The following is a 6000-nucleotide window of genomic DNA, read 5'->3' on the forward strand; positions in this document are numbered from 1 at the left end:
CCGGGGAAAAGGGGGCGGTCTGGGAGATGCGGGTGAAGGTCTAGAGGGGACGATGGGAGTCGGGATTTCGTTATGGCGACACCGAACAAGGTTAGAATGTCCGCCCGTCCAGTGGGCAACTAGTTGAACAATAATTCGACTCGCAAAAACTTTTGAATGTATTCTAATTGGAATATTCGCAGTTTATTTTTTTGAGTTAAAATGGTCTAAAAATACTCGAAACCAAATTGAATTTAATGACTGCTAAATCATTAAAGCAAAGTTTAAATATTAAATTTTTGTACTGTTATATTATTTTATTGCTGTGGTCTGAATCGGAAAATATTAGAAACTCCTCTCAGAAAAAATACAGGCAACTATCCAATACAATAAAGCTCACAAACAACAAAACCGAAATGATAATATCTGCAGGTTACTGCACACCCCATCTAGACATACAACATTTCAAAGAAACTTTGAAAGCTTCTTTGTAAATATTTGTTCCAGATTCAACAGTGGCGACTGGAACTTCCACAATAAGGCTCCCGATTTATTAAATGGGATATATATCTGAGCGGTATTGACACATAAATAAAATTACATAAAAATATCTTTACAGTCGAAAACCTAGAAAACGCCATCGAGGAATTAAAGATTATCATCCAAAAAGCCGCCAGCAAAGCTAACGATATAAAAAAAAGACATACCACTCGATATCGAGAAGGCAAAATCTTATTTAATAAATCATTATTTAGTAAAAAACGGTGTCTTTGACAATGTAAGGCACGATGGATCGGCATACGAACTATAAAAAGACTTCTATATACATATTACCACATACTCTCATTTTAGCTCAACCGAAGGAGCTTAATGATTAAATGCAATGATGAACTGGACGGAATACACCTTGGGCGACCTTTCGGTGCATTCTGAGCCAAAAACTGTTTAGTTGTAACTGCAATTCCATCTAAATAAATTGTTTAATTAATGAAGGATAATGATAAACGAATGTCACAACAAGTCAAGCAAAACCACAATATCAAGCAATAGCAATATTGATATTACAGTATTAAAGCAGGAAATAAGTCAGCATAGCATAAAATGTGAGAGGAGACTTTCGCAACCTACAAACGAGCTGGCATTGACGTAAAGAGGAGTAGAAGGACAACAGCACGTAAGTCTCAAAACATGCGACATCCCCAGTCTCGAGAATTGAGAGCTACTACCCCAAAAATACAGCAAAAAGCAGTTTAGTAGTTGTACATCACGGTGGCTTATTATTCTGAGGCAACATGACTTCACAAATTTGCCAGAGGATGAAATATGGTCATGCTTAGATAGTAACTGTAAGGAAAAAAACACTATTTTATTACTATTTTATTAGTATTACTGGTATTTTAAATATTTAAACAACTGTAAAATTTGCCGGCTTGGTGGCCCAGTAGTAAAAGTGACGGTCCACCTACAGTTGCAATAATCTCGGGTTCGAATCCTTTTGGGGCATGGTCGTAAATTTATGTTTGTGATTGTTTAATATATTGTGATTGCAAAAATGCAAAATCCGACAAGGAATATGATTCCAGTCAGGCCAGTAACCAGGCTGGGTAAGACCGGATATCTTTTGGGATGATTTCTAAGTTGATCACTCGCCAGTCGGTAGGCTTAATGCTGAGGACCGTGGTTCGTAGCCCACGTTAAACTGTAGATCCAGTCCAGATAAACCCATAGTTGGTAAAAGCAGACTTTAAGATATATTTTTAAAAAATGGAAAATTTGCTATTTAAAAGGGTTGATTTGTGGCCATACAAATGTTTCATTCTATGGAAAGATGAGACGACTTAACGGCGATACAAAACGACAATAATAGTAAAAATAGGTCCCTATCTCGACGATGTCCATTTTCAAGCATCTCACTCGTTGTATCATTCGATCTTAACATAACATAAGTACTTGAATATGTAGTTCGTAGGCAAATTGTACTACGTAATTCCTCCTAAAGAAACAACCACAAAAATGAACGTGGTTGTGGCCTCGTCTCGACAACTTATAGTTGTAAAATTATTTTTCAGTATCCTCTGTACCTTTGTTTGCTAGTTTTCCTATTTGGATCTTCTGAAATGGCTCCAAGTTCCAAAAGTCTACGAACAAACGACCACAATGCAACTTTGGTAGCCTTATGTCCTTTAGTTTATGTCCAAATTCTAGCAGACTATGTTAGTTCACAGCAACTTTAGTCGGCTTTTGGTGGCATTACACTCTGCACTGAGATACTTGTGCCGGGAATCCATGGAGGGTTGTTTTTTAAAGATTGAATGTTCCTTACTTGGAATAGCTATGGCTAGGAGTCCATACCTACAGCTTCAGTGATAATTTTGTCCGAACTCCACTTAACTACTCCAAGGAATACTTCGAGTAACTGCGGAACGATTGCCAATCCAACGTCAGCATGTCGTAAACAGGATAACATTCAGGAGATTTTGGATTATTAAACTTTAATTTTAACTACGTTTAATTTTGTTGAAATATAAGCAATATGTTATATCTAAAGATATTCTCAAAATAACATTATTTGCTACAAGTTTTTCTGTTCAATTTATTCAAAATTGTTCAAAAATATTCTGAAAGAAAATAATGATGAACTCATATAGTTAGCATAATCTACTATTTTCATTACTCATTTTCATTACTCATGAATTTCAGTACAGAAGATGAAACAAATAAGGATTATGTATCAAAAGATGTACTTTTGCGAATAAGATGTATCAAATACCCTATTTAATCCTATAATCAATTGAAAAGTTCCCTGCCTGACAAATAGACTGCTCAACCAGAATTAAATCCATATATAAAATCCATGTATAAATTTGATAGCTGTCGGATCATTAGTTTGTGAATTATAGCATTTTGAGTGAAGCAACCTTTGTTATTGTGAAAGAAATGGATAAAAAGGAATTTCCAGTGTTGATAAAATATTGCTTTTTGAAGGTAAAAAATACAGTTGAAGCAAAAACTTGGCTTGATGCCGAGTTTCCGGAAATTGTTCTAGGAAAATCAACCATCGAGGATTGGTATGTTAAGTTTAGACGTGGTGAAATGAGCACCTAAGACGGTAAACGCAGTGAACGCCCAAAAGAGGTTGTTACCAACGAAAACATTTAAAAAATCAAGAAAATGATTTCGAATGACCGTAAATTGAAATTTAATGAAATAGCAGACACTATAAAGATATAAACTGAACATGTACATCATATCATTCACGAATATTTGGGTATGAGCAAGCTCTGTGCAAAGTGGGTGCAGCGCGAACTCACTTTTGACCAAAACAACGACGAGTTGATGATTCGGATGATCAAGCGTAATAAACCCGAGTTTTTGCGTCCATATGTGACAATGGATGAAACATGGCTCCATTATTTCACTCCGAAGACCAATCGACTGTCATCCGAGTGGAGTGCACACGATGAACCCGCTCCAAAGCTTGCGAAAACGCTACAGTCGGCTGGCAAATTTATGGCGTCTGTATTTTGGGATGTGCATAGAATAATTTTCATTGACTACCTTGAAAAAGGAAGTACCACCAACAGCGACTATTACGTAGCGTTATTGGACCGTTTAAAGGTCGAAATCACCGAAAAACGCCGCATTTGAAGAAAACGAAAGTGTTGCTTCACCAAGACAATGCCCCGTGTCACAAGTCAGTCAAAACGATGGCAAAAATCCATGAATTGAGCTTCGAATTGCTTCCTCATCCACCGTATTTTCCAGATCTGGCCCCCAGCCACTATTTCCTATACTCAGATCTCAAAAGAATGCTTGCTGGGAAGAAATTTTCGTCGCATGAAGATGTGATCGCCGAAACCGAGGCTTATTTTGAAGCGAAGGACAAATCGTCCTACAAAAATGGTATCGAAAATTTGGAGGGTCGCTATAATCAGTGTATCACCCTTGAAGGGAATTATGTTGAATAAAAAAACTAATTTTGCCAAAAAAATATGTTTTGCTATGGTAGGCCGGAGACGTTTCAATTGCCTTATTAGAAACCCTCTGTGGGATACTTCTAGCACATCTAACATAGCCATCATTCAACGGTTGTATAACAAACGGTATAGGTACTATATCGATGCTTCGTAACATGTATCCAACGTATGCAGTGCTCTCTAAGTGATGCAGCATGATATCCTTCTAGAACTCATGTATGTAAACATAATTAGGTGTAAAGTAAATGTTAATGTTAAGAACTTCGAAAGAGTGTCTGTGCCTCCCAGTGTACTTGTCAATTAGCTAAATGTAATCGATAGTTTAGAATATCGTTATGATGATAGTTTAGTCTGATCGTAAAGTTTGGAGTAAGACCTTCTACGCAGAAGATGACTTACTATACTCTAGAATATTAAGAGTTGTTCACTAAGGATAATAAAAAATATTTTAAAACTACATTATTGCCGACATTTAGTAATAAATAAATAAACTATAATTTTGAGTGTTTTATCCAATTTTCTGTTCGTATATGTACAGCTGTAAATTATTGCAAGAATTTATCAGTGTTTGTTTAGTTGATACGACGCACAACAAGTGTGTTTGTGCTCCTATTAACCTATGCCACACTACGACTTCCGAAATCGCCTAAAAGCGTGGTTTTTCGGCTAACCTCCCGCTAATTACCAGCAAATGTCTCGACGCGGCAGGTGCGGGGCACCTGGGGGGACCAGCTGAGACGGCACGCGTCCACCGAGTCCCATCTGCCGCGGCCAGTTGCACGAGGAAGCGGCCTGGGCCCGCAGAGGATGCCACTGGTGTTTCGATGTAGCGACACCGAAGACTACTGCTCATTGTTTTTAAATAAATACTGAATACGATTTAGTTGAAAACAATTTTGAATGAGATAGTTTAAACTTAATCAATAACGAATTAATTTTAATCAAAATGTTGATACATTATTTGTCACTAATTAATGTCATATTTTTGGTGGCATTGAATAAATTACATATCTCTTAAGAATGATCACTTATTTTTGAATATTTTCGTAAAAACTACCTAAATGCTAATCAGTCAGAATGAACACAGGTTATAGAATATATGTTTCCTTTTGAATGTACCTGACGAATGTTTTCTTTTAACGTTCGATGAAAATGTATTAGTAAAATGTATACCAATCATCCATGATGATTTAACAATATATTTTACACCACTTAAGAGACACCATGTTATAGCCTAAATGCTCTCAAATAAAATCTTTCAAAATATTAGCTGTTTGCATGTATTTTTATCAGCGATATCTAACGGTGCAAATGCGAAGTTTCAACGAAGACCACTTTTATGCCTGTTAAATTAGATGATTTCGAAGTATGCATTATATAGATTCAACATTGTATTTTTGGCCTTCATTAGTTTGGTTATAAAAATTCTGCTGCCGAAGTCCATCAAACACTTTTAGAGAATTATGGTGATGTTGATTGGTCCCAATGATTGGTTTGGTTTCACCAATTTAAAGATGCTGACTTAATGTCATTGATAAAGAACGAACCTGTATGAACAAAATGGTTTGAAAAAAGTCAGAAAATAGTTAATAGTCATTCATTTCTAATTTGCAAAAATTCCTTTAAGAGTTTAAGTCTCAACAGAGCAAGGTTTTCGTCCAATAAGTCTTGTTACTCAAAGTCTTCAGAAGGTATCCCGGACGTTATTTATCATGTAAAGTATTATGACTGGCGATAAAAAAATAGATCTGCTGTGAATATAGTAGGAAATTATTACTGCATATATCTACCGGGGCCAATTCAATTGAGAAGAGACCGTCAATAGCGAGTAACACAGACAAAGTGATCCTCTTGTGTTAGGTTGCAAAAATTGTGAAGCATACATTATCATAGTCTAACCTAAGGTTCTGTCACGCCCAGCATATTTACCAGACATTGCCTCCTGATTACCATTTGTTCAGATCGATGCGGCATATCTAGGGTGGCACACGGTCTCAAAAACTGCGAAAATCGATGTGGATCAGGTGACCAGATCGCTGACGAA

Source organism: Rhynchophorus ferrugineus, unplaced genomic scaffold (assembly GCF_030347505.1).
Source record: "Rhynchophorus ferrugineus isolate W39M unplaced genomic scaffold, kcgeb_rfMv2 rfM4, whole genome shotgun sequence".
NCBI classification, from domain to species: Eukaryota; Metazoa; Arthropoda; class Insecta; order Coleoptera; family Curculionidae; genus Rhynchophorus; species Rhynchophorus ferrugineus.